The sequence below is a fragment of the Anabrus simplex genome, chromosome 2 (assembly GCF_040414725.1).
Source record: "Anabrus simplex isolate iqAnaSimp1 chromosome 2, ASM4041472v1, whole genome shotgun sequence".
NCBI lineage: Eukaryota > Metazoa > Arthropoda > Insecta > Orthoptera > Tettigoniidae > Anabrus > Anabrus simplex.
Window position 1 is genome coordinate 163,186,843 of NC_090266.1, and position 12,928 is coordinate 163,199,770.

Sequence of the window (12,928 nt, forward strand, 5' to 3'; positions counted from 1 at the left end):
GTCACATGGTTCGCAGAGGAGGATATCGGGACTAACAGAGAATAAACAGGACTCAAGTGAACCTTTTATTTAGAGTTACCAGATGGCTCCGGATGTAAAGGCGGTTAAATGAGTTTTAAGAAGTAGGACAAAAAAATGGGCGTATTAAAACCGTTCAATTTTACAATTTCCAATTTCAAAACGAAGTATTTTGCTGTAACACTTTGCTTCTTCGATCGTGCTATCCTTTTTGAAGCAATTGTAGCTCGTCTCAAACTTGACGGTTAATTTACACTTTCTTATACAATAGGGGACGCTATTAAATTACTGCTTAAATAATGCTCAAACTGTTCGATTATTCATACTGACACGTGAAGTAAACAGCTGCTAAAAATATAATTAGCCTACTTTCATCTTTCTCTATGTATGTCTACCACTTAGTCTCGTTTCTTGATACTGGGTCGGGATGAGATGAGATTCATTTCTACGGCCGGATACCCTTCCTGGCACCAACCTCAGTTGAGAAGCTAATGAAGATGAAATGTGTTATGGTGAATGAAATTGGGTAAGGGTGGGAGGACACAGCTCTGGCCTACGGATAGGAACTGTACCGGCATTTACCTGGAAGTGAAAATTTTAAACCACAGAAAACCATTCGGAGAACAGCCGACGGTGGGGTTCGAACTCACGCGTTTCCAGAATGCAGAACTTGGCTCCATAGCCGTAGTGCGTTAAAACGCATGGCCACTTAGCCTACTTCCACCTACATAAATAAAATTATAATTTTTGTCTATACGCTCGGATTAGATGTACAAAGTTCCAGAACTTAATTTTAAGAAAATGTTTAGATTAAAATAAGTTGAAAAAATGATAATTCTATAATGATGGCGCGAAAAGATGAGATTATATTCGTGAAATAGTGGGTTCGAACACCATTATCGGTAGCCCTGAAGATGGTTTTCCGTTGTTCCCTATTTCCACAACAAGCAAATGCTGGGGCTGTACCTTAAGGCTACGGCCGCTTCCTTTCCACTCCTAGCCCTTTCCTATCCTATTGTCGCCATAAGACCTATCTGCGTCGGTGCGAAGTAAAAACAAAACCTTTAAGAGAGAGGTTGTGCGGAGTATCCCCTAATTTGCAGACCCCGTGCTGCATGGACGTTGGGAAACCCCGATAGACTGCTGATAATTTTAAAGTGGTCGCAAATGGGACACGAACTGGTCTTTTTCACATTCTTGTCTTCCACTGTAATTGGGAGTGATCGCAAATGGGACAACTTTTGCTGTGATCGCAAATGGGACACAACCGGTACTACACGCCTTCCGTTCCGTCGTCTCCAGCTCACCTACTCACCGGATTCCCCGGCACCACACAACAACTCCTGGTTCAGACCTCGATGGGACACTATCGACAGCCAACACCTCTGCCGCCCTCAGCCCAGCCACTGAACCCTAACACAGTGAGTCGCTCACTGACTTCGCCACGGAGTCCAAAATTACGGAGCCCAACTCTGTCCGAATGTCCGCGGCTAGCCTTCCTTTCTATAGCTCGGGTGATGGGAACCAGAAGATTCGCAAGGTGGCTAGAGGCTGAACATTCCCGTTGAATCTCCAAAAACACACTGGCTAGCCGGCCGACGAGAACAATACACACCCCACAAGCCGGCTGGGAGATCCCCGGTCGTCTGAGTCACTAGCTCCTTCCTGGAGGAACCGAAAGGGGCTGCTACGGGGCTGGCACGTAACAATACTTAGGAATTTGAAATCTGGAACTTGTCTTATTCATATCGTCCATTTTCTCCACTCCAGCATTTAGTGGGAATAAACATAAATATTCTAAATATCTGATTGTGACTTGATGATGTTCTTTCAAGAACGAAACATGTCATTCTTTGTTTAATAGTGTGTATCTTTATTCCCTGTTTAATAATGTGTATTTTTACAATTTGTTTTACGTCACACGTACACAGATTTGTCTTTTGGTGACGATGGGATGGGAAAGGCCTAGGAGTGGGAAGGAAGCAGTCATGGCTTTGATTAATGTACAGCCCCAGCACTTCTCTGGTGTGAAAATGGGAAACGACAGAAAACCATTTTCAGGGCTGCCGTGAGTGAATGTGTTTTTTAAAAGAGGTATGTTATAGTGTGATATTTATATTTAACCTGTGTGTTCGACAGACTGGAAAGATTTCAAGTTACATTTAACTGAGTCGACACTGAAAATTATGGCTTCTTTCTTTTAAAAAAACCTTTTCATATCAGATTAAGCTTCAAAGCCATCAAAAATCGCCGGTGAACATGTTACCTTTGACATTACCCCATTACTGCCTGTTACACTCGACAAACACCCCGTACACACAAGGGATAGATTCCATCCTAAGCAGTGTGCCATTGCAAGAAAAAAAGAAATACGTATCGATTACTTTTCATAGTTTCACTGGTATGCAAATTTCCATTAAAATCGGAGGGTAAGAGTTACATAGGTTTGCTTGTTAGCTCCGTAAGAAAGTTAAGTCTTCAATTGTAGGTAATCACGGAAATTAAATTAAATGTCGTATGGCTTTTAGTGCCGGGATATCCCAGGACGGGTTCTGCTCGCCAGGTGCAGGTCTTTCTATTTGACGCTTGTAGGCGACCTGCGCGTCGTGATGAGGATGAAATGATGATGAAGACAACACATACACCCAGCCCCCGTGACATTGGAATTAACCATTTAAGGTTAAAATCCCCGACCCGGCCGGGAATCGAACCCGGGACCCTCTGAACCGAAGGCCAGTACGCTGACCGTTCAGCCAACGAGTCGGACATCATGGAAATGTCTGTGGCAAATTGAGCTTTCATTAATGTTTCTAAGCTAGGTTTACTCCCAAGTAAAAAGGTGAAACTTTAATTGATTGCCTCCCGCCTCCATTAGCATGGTGAAACTGAGACAAGGGAATGTTGGTGTGGCGACGTGCAGAAAAATCTAATCAGTAACTTTAAACTGGTATCCAACAGTGTTGTTTTCTGCTTACACTAGCACATGCTTCTGTATCCCATATGTGGTCAGTATTTCACACGTAACAGTTTCCTTCACCCACCACATTTAATCAATCTTGTATTTACAGACTTTCACCTTCTCTAACACTTTGATGTTTTTCTTGCGTCAGAGAAAGTTAATCAATAAAGGAGCCGTTATCTAGTTGAATGGGAAATATTTCCACTCACAAGGAATGTACCGTAAAATCGAAGGCACAATAAACTTCGTAACAAGCATCTGTTTGGGGAGCGCCGGGTTGAGAGGCTGAGGTGGTTGAGGCGCTGGCCTTCTGACTCCAAATTGGCAGGTTCGATCCTGGCTCAGTCCGGTGGTATCTGAAGGTGCTCAAGTATGTCAGCCTCGTGTCGGTAGATATACTGACACGTAAAAGAACTCCTGCGTAACTAAATTCCGGCACCTCGGCATCTCCGAAAATCTTAAAAAGTAGTTAGTGGGACGTAAAGGAAATAACATTATTATTATTATTATTATTATTTTGTTTGGAGACAGTGGCTTAACACGTTGAGTGCCAGACGAAATTTTTAGAACCTTCCCTTTGACCGTGTTTTCTTTGTATTAATCTCTTCTCAAATGTAGAAAACTGTGGGCTAAAATATAAATAGGCCTACCCAAAGATGAGTTGAAAAATATACGTTTTTTCTGACAATATTCGTAGCGGTCCCGAGGTACCGCCATGGTCTTGTCATAAAAAATTTCCGCTGGGACTGGGCAAATTTCCCTCACATATATACGAAATTCTTTCATTTAGATATTTTCGGGTCATTCGTGCTTCATCAGTTGGCAAGATAGCACCCGCGCTGATATCCGATCCTCGTTCTTTTATGCCATATGCAATCGCGCGCTTTTATGTAATCATTGTTGTAGGGCGGCATTTCTGTGTATGGCAGGTGTTTATTGCTATTGTGATCGTAAAAATGTGTGACCCCAGACGTACCAAACTTTTCGGAGGAGCCACCGTGGTCCGTAGCTTAAGTTATTTCCATTTAGCAGTGGTCCTCCGGTCTCTAGGTTACAATAAGTTCAGTGCTTATTCGAAGGTACCTCCGGACCACCGTGGTCTGTTTTAAGTACTGCGTTGATGGGACGAAAGTCTTTTTCGGGATCATTGTAAGTTCCTAAGTGTTAATATAAAGAAAGTTCTTCGTTGGGGTAATCACGTAAATGGGATGGTAAATAAAGGTAACAGATCTCTGCACATGTCTATGAGGGTATTTAAGGGTTGTACTAACGATGTAAAGGTGGGGCCATGTAAGTCCCTGGTAAGACCCCAACTAGAGTATGGTTCCAGTGTATGGGACCCTAATTAGGATTACTTGATTCAAGAACTGGAAAAAATTCAAAGAAAAGTAGCTCGATTTGTGTTGGGTGATTTCCGACAAAGGAGTAGCGTTACAAAAATGTTGCAAAGTTTGGGCAGGGAAGACTTGGGAGAAAGGAGACGAGGTGCTCGACTCAGTGGAGAGATGGCGTGGAATGTCATAAGTAGACGAAAAAGTTTGAGTGGTGTCTTTAAAAGTAGGAAAGATCACAATATGAAGATAAAGTTGGAATTCAAGAGGGAAATTTAGGGCAAATATTTGTTTATAGGAGGGGGAGTGTGGTATTGGAATAACTTACCAAGGGAGATGTTCAATAAATTTCTAATTTTTTTGTAATCATTTAAGAAAATGCTGGGAAAGCAAAGGATAGGGAATCTGCCACCTGGGCGACTGCTCTAAATGCGGATCAGCATTGTTTGTTTGTTTGTATGTTTGTACTTTGATTGATTGATTGATTGATTGATTGATTGATTGATTGATTGATTGATTGATTGATTGATTGATTGATTGATTGATTGATTGATTGATTGATTGATTGATTGATTGATTGATTGATTGATTGATTGATTGATTGATTGATTGATTGATTGATTGATTGATTGACGGAGAATTCAGCCGGTCCATCCAACCGCTGTGGTGCAGAACGTGTTAAACATGAATAGCAACTAATTTTGATTTTTCCAGGAAGTAAATTCTTGTGATGTCTCAAGGCATGTTCTGACTTGTTAGGAATCTATAGACTAAATCCTAACTCAATTAAATTGTCTCAATGTATATCAGGAGTCCGTAGTTCGCTTTTGTGGAAAATTACGATAGGCTACTGGAAGGTTCCACTACGACGAAAGCGAATGAAAATTTAGGCCACTTCCTTAGTTAATTGCGTTGCCCGACGAGGAGTTTAAACAGTTCCTGTCCCTGAAATTAGTCTTACATAATTTGCTAAGCAGGGAATCGATAACGGATCATTTATGAGTAGTATCGTAGCTCTCTTGTTCGGGGCTAGGTATTGATATATGAATTCGGCTCGAATCCGAGATAAGCTGATCAATGTCATCTTCAATGTTTTAGACTAGAAACGACCAGGAGGGCTGAATGCATTTAAGTATTGACCATTCGTCACTATCCTCGGTTTCGAGTTGTAGATGGACTTGAATATAACCACCTGCTATTACTGAAATTGCTTCCCCGACGTCCTCTCGCTTCATCTCAACACAAATGATCTGTGACAAATTTCTTCAAGACTACAACACTTCCTTCACAACTGCATTCATTGGCTAGAGATACACACAAAGATAAAGCCACTAAAGCACTACAGGTTGCTAGATATTTCAAACACACGTGATAAATATACAGAGCACTCCAGTGGCAATAGAAGTAATAATAATAATGTTATTTGTTTTACGTCCCACTAACTACTCTTTTACGGTTTTCGGAGACGCCGAGGTGGCGGAATTTAGTCCCGCAGGAGTTCTTTTACGTGCCAGTAAATCTACCCACACGAGGCTGACGTATTTGAGCACCTTCAAATACCACCGGACTGAGCCAGGATCGAACCTGCCAAGTTGGGGCCAGAAGGCCAGCGCCTTAACCGTCTGAGCCACTCAGCCCGGCGCAATAGAAGTTATGAGGGAATTTGCTGCCGATGGCTGCTGGCATAACCTCCAACCGTAACATATCGAAACAGTGCAGTAACCAATAGAGGTCCGAGTAACAAGACTGACACGTCAAGGAGATACACGTTAGACTGACCAGGATTTACCTTTGATAAAGTTCCTTACGAAAATTTCGACTTCTCAGTACCTCAGTACCTCAGGGTCTTCGTCTACCAGGCGACCGCTGCTCAGCCCGAAGGCCTGCAGATTACGAGGTGTCGTGTGGTCAGCAAGTCGAATCCTCACGGCCGTTATTCTCGGCTGTCTGGATCGAGACCGCCAAATTACCGTCAGATAGCTCCCCAATTGTAATAACGTAGGCTTAGCGGACATCGACTATTCAGAGACAAGCTCTTCTAAATCTGAACTCGAAGGATCCGTGCGTCTTGCCTCACACATTATCTCCCACCCTAGCTTACGTCTTCTTACTTACCAAGTTCCTTCTGGCATGGTACTGAAAACCTTCTTGACCAATCTTTTGTCGATCATACCTAGTAACTGCGCAACCCAGCCCAGCGCCAGACCTTCATATTTCAATATTTTTAGGGTATGAACGGGAAACTCGGGATAGGAGTAAAGAGGAGGATAAAGATCGGTATGTCGAAATCCTATATGATGGCTGCCACTCTCGTGTCCCGTATGTCTTTAACATAGACATCTTATAGTAACACGACTCTGTAACATAAATATGGTAATACTAACGCTTTTTAACACTGATGGTTCACAAATTATTAAAACCTTTCTGTGTCTGCTATCCTTCCATCACTAAAAATTTGACTGATGATTGATCAACTGTGTATTGTGCTCTGAGTCTCCTTAGAATTCATGTACCAAGTGATAAAGTGTACACCATGAATATAATCCAGATATTACATGCCTGTAAGCAATATTCCCTTAGAGGAGATATTTATCTCATATTACACTTCCCATTAAAACAACAATCACCACCACTATTAGAATTTTCGTACGCAAAATTTCGTCGAAGCGTCATATGCACTGAAGTATGAAAATGGATTCGTATATGGCGATTGTTCGAAGGAGATACTTTCATCATGCATTGTTTTACTTTCTTCAGTCCTGAAACATCGTAAGTTATATTGTATCGTGTATATTTCAGTCATTCCTTTGCCAGGTGAGGCAAAAAAGAGTTTCGGACCCGTGGTAACATATTCTATACAGACTACTTTGTGTGCAATTTCACAGTCTTCGACTAGTCCCTACGTATCATATGTATTGTCAAGGTATTCCGAAGACTCTCCAAGACTTATATCATAAAAGTTTAGGAAAAAAATGCCTTTGATTTCTACTCACGACTGAAGAGGTTAAGAATAGCTTTAACCGTTCACCTTTATAGCCTTTTCGAGTTATTTATATCTCGCTTTCTTTTACATCTTTCCTTTTTGTTTCCTAACAGTTACTTTGACACTTGTCTTTATTTGTTCTTCAGTGCTGACGTGACGATAATAAATATTGCAACGTATTACAATGATATTACAGGTTTCTAATAAAGGTTACTTTATCGAAGTGCTTTCAACAGCAACTCTTAACTGCCGAGGTTGAAGTAGTTAAAAGCGCTCCAGCGAAGCAATTCTGTTACCTATTTAAGACACCAGTTAAGGGGATATAATACCTTGTAAATTTTCTTCTTTTAATTCCATTCATTCGTGTTTTACCGTTTATTAATTTGATAATAATAATGTTATTTGCTTTACGTCCCACTAACTACCCTTTAAGGTCTTCGGAGACGCCGAGGTGCCGGAATTTAGTCCCGCAGGAGTTGTTCTTACATGCCAGTAAATCTACCGACACGGGGCTGTCGTATTTGAGCACCTTCAAATACCACCGGACTGAGCCACGATCGAACCTGCCAAGTTGGGGTTAGAAGGCCAGCGCCTTAACCGTCTGAGCCACTCAGCTCGGCAAATTTATTAATTTGACCGCCTACCCAAATTAATCTAAAATGTTACCACATTGAAAAGTTCAAATCTAGAGCTATCATCTCTAACTACCGCGGGTAACGTTGGAAACTATGGTTTGTGGTGATAACACGGCATGAAATCTAAGCAGTTGTGACCGAATTCGGGATGAGCTAGAACTTATATATCCTGTATTTAACTGTTGGAAGCTCAGACATACCGGTAATAAAATATATTCACTCAAACTCTGCGAGCAATATTTTGATCATAAATTTTAATTCTGAATTAGTACTCCATTGAAAGCGACAGCATTGTGACCATAAGATGAGATTACTGGCCACTTGTGGTCGGCAGCAATGAGAAAGCAATTTGCACACGCACTGTTGTATTAAAATCATAGGAAATTTGCCTTGACTTTGGTTACTTATGAACAAACTAGCAATTACCCGCGGCTTCGCTCGCGTGGATTTAGTAATTTGATCAAAGTAATCGTTCACCGGCATTGTACTAAGACATTATCTGAAAATTCCTAAAGCAGAAAAACTTACCCGAAAATTGAGTTTCATTTACCCCAGAAATTCTTTGTAAACCATATTTGTGGTATTACATTTTCGGGCTAAGACGACAATGCGACAAAGAACTGTACATGTGAGAAACAGTCTTCTCTCGAGTCGAAAAAATAAATACATGTTACTTTATTTTTAAAGGAGATTCCAAATACCTATTCCCACATATGTCATATCTTCAGTTTTTGAGATATGCATTAGTATCCACATAAAAAGAATTCAAACCCTTGATCACTCCTTCCCCCACCCCACCGCCATCTAAGTGTATTTCCAAAACAAAAATACATGTTTCTTTACTATAAAAGGGATTCCAAATACCAATTTTCACGTCTGCAGCATCTTCAGTTTTTTAGATATAAGTATCCTCATTAAAATTCAAATACTTTTTACTTCTTTTCACCCCACATTAAAAGCCTTCTCAGAAAACAAAAGGGTACATGTTCCTGTATTTATAAAGGACTTTCCAAATACCACATTTCTTGTCTCTAACATGTTAAGTTTTTGACATATAATGTAGATATACCGGTACTCATTTTAAAAATTCGCCCGCTTATCCAATTCTTTTCAGCCCCTTAACTGGATTTTCCGAAATAAAAAAGTGCGTGTTTCATTATTTTTGAAGGAGATTCCAAATACCATTTTTCATGTCTGTATATCTGTAACACCTTCAATTTTTGAGATAAATGTATACTCATAAAAATAATTCAACTTCTTCATCTTCACCTCTTTCCACCCCTCTCCGTTTAAGTGGACTTTTCGAAAGCAAAAACTACGCATTTCTTTATTTTGAAAGTAAATTCATAATACCAACTTTCGTGTTTGTAACAGCTTCAGTTTTTAAGATAAAGTATCCTCATAAACATATTTCAACTTCTTGCTTACTTATTTTCAACCCCGCAACCTTTACGTCGTATTTCCGAAAAAAAAAGCAAATGTCTGTTTCTTTATTTTTAAAGGAGATTCCAAATACTAATTTTCACGTCTGTAACATCTTCAGTTTTTTAGGTATAAGTATCCTCATAAAAGTAATTCAACTCCTTTTTCACCCCCACCCTTCCTACCCGTTAAGTTGATTCCCCCCCCCCTACCCAAAAGTGCGTGTTTCTTTATTTTTAAAGGAGATTCCAAATACTAATTTTCACATCATTAACATCTTTAGTTTCTGAAATATAAGTATACTCATACAAAGAATTCAACTACTTTTTCAATTCATTCACACCCCTTAAGTGGATTTTCCGAAGGCAAAAGAACACGTGTTTCTTTACTTTGAAAGAAGATTCAAAATACAAATGTTCATGCCTCTAACATCTTCAGTTTTTGAGATATGTGTCCTCATGAAAAGAATTCAACTCCTTTTTCACCCCAGCCCGTTAAGCTGATCCTCCTCCCTCCAAAATATACGTGTTTCTTTATTTTTAAAAGGGATTCCAAATACAAATTTTCACGTGTGTTACCTTACGTTTTTGAGATTTTCTCCATAAAAAGAATTACTTTTTTCATTTCCTTTCGCCCTCCCCCCTTAAATGAATTTTCCGAAAACCAAAAATACTCGTTTCTTTATTTATAAAGGAGTTTCCAAATGCCAATTATTATGACTAACATTTCAGTTTTAAGATATATGTATCCTCATCAAAAGGATTATACTCCTTTTTCACCGTCCCCGCCCCCAGGATGATTTCCTCCCAAAACTGTGTGTTTATTTAGGAGATTCCAAATACTAATTTTCATGTCTGTAACATATTTAGTTTTTGAGATATAAATATCCTCACACAAAAAATTCAGCTAATTTCCGATTAATTCAACCCCTCCCCCCACTAAGTGGAATTTCCAAAGACAAAAGATTACCTGTTTCTTTATTTTGAAAGAAAATTCCAAATACAAATTTTCATGTCTGTAACATCTTCAGTTTTTGAGATATAAGTATCCTCATGTAAAAAGTTTAACTCCTTTTTCACTCCATCCCCGCCCGTTAAGTTGGTTTCCCCCAACCCAAAAAATGCGTGCTTCGTTATTTTGAAAGAAGATTCCAAATACCAATTTCCACGTCTGTAACCTTCAGTTTTGAGATATAGGTTTCTCCAGAAAAAGAATTCAATATTTTTCAGTTCCTTTCACACTCCCTACTCAAGTGAATTTTCCGAAAACAAACACTACCCATTACTTTAAAAGAGCTTCCAAATACCGATTATCACACTGCAACATCTTCAGTTTTTGAGATATATGTATCCTCGTAAAAGGAATTAATTTCCGTTTTCATCCCCCCCCTACCGAATTGCCTATCCCCCTCCACCCCCAGTAATGCGTGTTACTTTATTTTAAAGGAGATTCCAAATACCAGTTTTCACTTTTGCAACATCTTTAGATTATTTTGGTATATATATTCTCATACAAATAATTCACCTAATTTTTCAATCCTTTCACCCCTCCCCCACCCCGTTAAGTGCTTTTTCCGAAAACAAAAGAATTCGTGTTTCCTTATTCTTCAAAGGAGATTCCAAATACCAATTTTCAGGTATGAAACATGTTAAGTTTTTGATATGTACTGTAGATATGTTAAATTTAATCATTTACCCCCCTTTTTCAGTTCCCCTTAGTTGGATTTTCCAAAAACAAATATGTTTCTTTGCTTTTACAGGAAATTCCAAATACCAATTTTCAAAATCTGTAATATGTTACGTGTCTGAGATAATTTGCAGATATAGTCTTTTAAAAATTCACCCCGTTTGCCACCCCTGTTCACCCCTATTCATCGGATTATCTAAAAACACAAAAAACGTGTTTCCTCATTTTCAAAGGAGATTCCAAATACCAATTTTCATGTCTGTGACATCTTCAATTTTGGAGCTATAAGTCTCCTCATAAAAGGTGTTCAACCCCCTTTCCCCCTTTTTCAACCCACTTAATTTGATATTCCGAAAACAAAAAATACGTGTTTCTTTTTTTAAGGAGATTGAAATACCCATTTTTTGCGTCTGTAAACTTTGAAGTTTTTGAGATATAGATATCCTCTTTTTAAAAATTCACTCCATTTTCACCCCTTTCGCGATGGAATATCCAAAAGTCCTCCCTTAGTGGCATCTACACTCTAATATAAATGTATCCCCAAAATTTCATTTCTTTATGTCCAGTAGTTTGGCTCGGCGGTGGTGAATCAGTCAGTCAGTCAGTCTGTCAGGACATGTTCTTTTATATACATAGATGGGGGGAGATGTGCTAAACGACATGGTCATGATTTAGTACAAATAGAAACACTGACAAACGATCAGCTCAGGGGCATAACTGCTGGTTTTCCACCCAGACGATTGAGGTTCGAATCCCAGTCGATCCCGAGTTGGAATTTTCACCGGAGGAATCACGTGACATCCGGAAGTGTGTCCAGCCTTAAACCTCCGGCCAAAACCAAGATAAGGCTTGGTGGTTCCATCCTGGGATCAACTGAGAAATTCCTGCTTCTTTAGCGTATTGTCTTTGGTTCACAGGGCCCCAGGTTCAATTATCAGTTCGGTGGGGGATTTTATCTGCGAGTGGTTAATTCCCCTAACTCGGGAGCTGGTTGTGTGCGATCGGTGTGTTCGATTAAATCCCTTGGATAAACTCCTTCCACTGAGGTTTGTCGTCAGGAAGGGTATTAGGCCGTAAGACTGAGTTCATTCTTTTAATTCTTATCACCCAGATACATGGGAAAATGCCAGGAAAGAAGAAGGACTGAAGCAGTGGCAGATAAAATTGGAAAGGAGAAAATGTGAACAGTTCTGAGCAATGTTTCGTTGTTCCCAAATAAAAGCCAATTCTGCTGAGGAAGCTGTAACACTGACCACGTACTACTCCAATATCTGCAGGTGATCTGGTTGGGCAGCAGTCCACTTGGCACTCCAAGGTCCCATTGCGATGTATGTGTCATAGGATGTTGCTAAGGTCCCACTCGTATGAAGTTTCATTGAAAAAGGGACAGCCATTGAATAGCTACACTCGCCGGAAGGTTGAAACTGAACAACTGAGGATAGCGTTAGCAGAACTTTCATTACAACTAAATTCAAGAAAAACAAGGCATTTCGGAAATTAGTAAAGACACAAAAACACACACTGCCCTGGTCTGGAAAACCAGGAATAACGGCTGAGAGGATTCTTCTCGCTGACCAAGCGTCGCCTCGTAATCTCCAAACCTTCGGGCTGAGCAGCAGTCGCTTGGTAGACCAAGGCTCATCAGGGCTGTAGCACCACGGGGAAAACACACACACGTACGCACAGAAAGACCAATCTCATAAATTTATTTCCTTTGTTACGTTGGAAAGTGGACTAGATAAAATGAAATATTTCTTTTAACAACCGTAATTATGGTACGAGTATGCTTCTATGAGTGCTGGCTTACAGAAGGCTTATAACTGGTGTTTGAAAACTGAAACGATAAAATCTGGCAAATTCAAGTCCATTCGAGAGAATTTCTAAATAGATTTCG